The following is a 1,598-nucleotide window of genomic DNA, read 5'->3' on the forward strand; positions in this document are numbered from 1 at the left end:
GACTGGGTCTCCCTTATGTTCAGGCTGGTCTCAAACTCCTGAACTCAAGCAGTCCACCTGCCTCAGTCTCCCAGAGTGCTAGGATTACAGGTGTGAGGCACCGTGCCCAGCCTATGTGTTTCCTCTTACGTGTTACTACTATTATTATCACTCACACTGGAGGCTACAGAGCACCTCACCTAGCCTCTACCAGCCACCTCTATTCCCTCATCAGTAAAGCCTATCCTTGAATTAATCCCACAATCTTCCTTCTCCAATACAGAACCAGTCCTCTGCACCCTGCTAGCGGCAGAGGCAGCAACCACAAAAGTCCCACTTTCCTGCAGATTGGAGCTGTAGAGGTTCCTGGTCATCAGCCTCCACTGGGCTCCAGCCTTCTTTGAAAACCCCTGATTTGTCCTTAGCTTGGCCTCTCTCTTCTATCCACAGCGACTAACCATTCCATGTCTTCATCCAGGTGGTATGAAATTCAAAAGGTACAAAAAGTACCATGAAAAGTAAGAGCCCCTCTATGGTAAACTGATATACATAGCTGCCATATTTTGTAGCTCCTCCCACTGATGTGGATGGCCCCTCATTCCCTCACACTCTGCACCTTCCCTACTCTGTACCCATCTCCTGAAGCCCTTCTGCTGGGGCCACTAGAAGTCAAAGCCCTTCATCGGCAAAGCTCCCTACATACACAACTTCTTCCGGAATGTTCCCTTTGCCTTCCTGTGGCAGTGGGCTCCTGGCTCCCTCTGGAGGGCACTGCTGCTGGCCCTGCAATCTTCTCAGGTGGATGCAGCTTTCCCTGCTGCGCCCCTTGTGCTGCCAGGCCAGGAGGTGAGTTAGGCACCCTCCTGGCTCTTCAGGGCTGCCTTCAGAACCTTCTTTCCCAAATCCCTGGGAATTGATTCTCTGATTCTCTGGTCAATGGAATATACCACCTACTATGCCTCTCTCTTCCACTCACATACCAACACACAGGCTACTTCCTCTCTTTTCTTTTCTTTTTTTTTTCTGGCCAGGGCGGAGTTTGAACCCACCACCTCCGGTATATGGAGCTGGCGCCCGACTCCTTGAGCCACAGGTGCCGCCCATTCCTTTCTTTTCTTGAAGGAATAGTTCCTTGCTTTCATTCTCTCTGGAAGGTTTCTATATCCACAGAGACAGATCCTGCCAATACCCTGTCTTTCTGCAATTTCCCCTTCTCCATGGGCTCTCAAGGTCACACACTGCTCCTTGTCACATTACTAATAACTTCAACTCCTCTGTGTTTGTTCCTACGGCTGCCATAACGAAGTACCACAGACTGGTGGCTCAAACAACAGAGATTTGTAGTCACATTTCTGGTGGCCAAAACTGAGGTCAAGGTGAGCCAGGCTGGTTCCTTCTGAGGGCTGTGAGGGAGAGTCTGTTCCGTCCTCTCACTTAGCCTCTGGTGGTTTGCTGGCAATGTTTGTCATCCCTTAGCTTGTGAATGCATCACTGCCATCTCTGCCTTCATTCTCAGATGGTGCTCTGCCTGTGTGCGTGTCTGTCTGTGTCCAATTTCCCCCCTTTCATAAGGACACCAGTCAAATAGGGCACCCATGACTTCATTTTTTTTTTTTTTT

The sequence above is a fragment of the Otolemur garnettii genome, unplaced genomic scaffold, assembly GCF_000181295.1.
Source record: "Otolemur garnettii isolate 467f Iridium unplaced genomic scaffold, OtoGar3 scaffold00070, whole genome shotgun sequence".
In the NCBI taxonomy this organism is placed as follows: domain Eukaryota; kingdom Metazoa; phylum Chordata; class Mammalia; order Primates; family Galagidae; genus Otolemur; species Otolemur garnettii.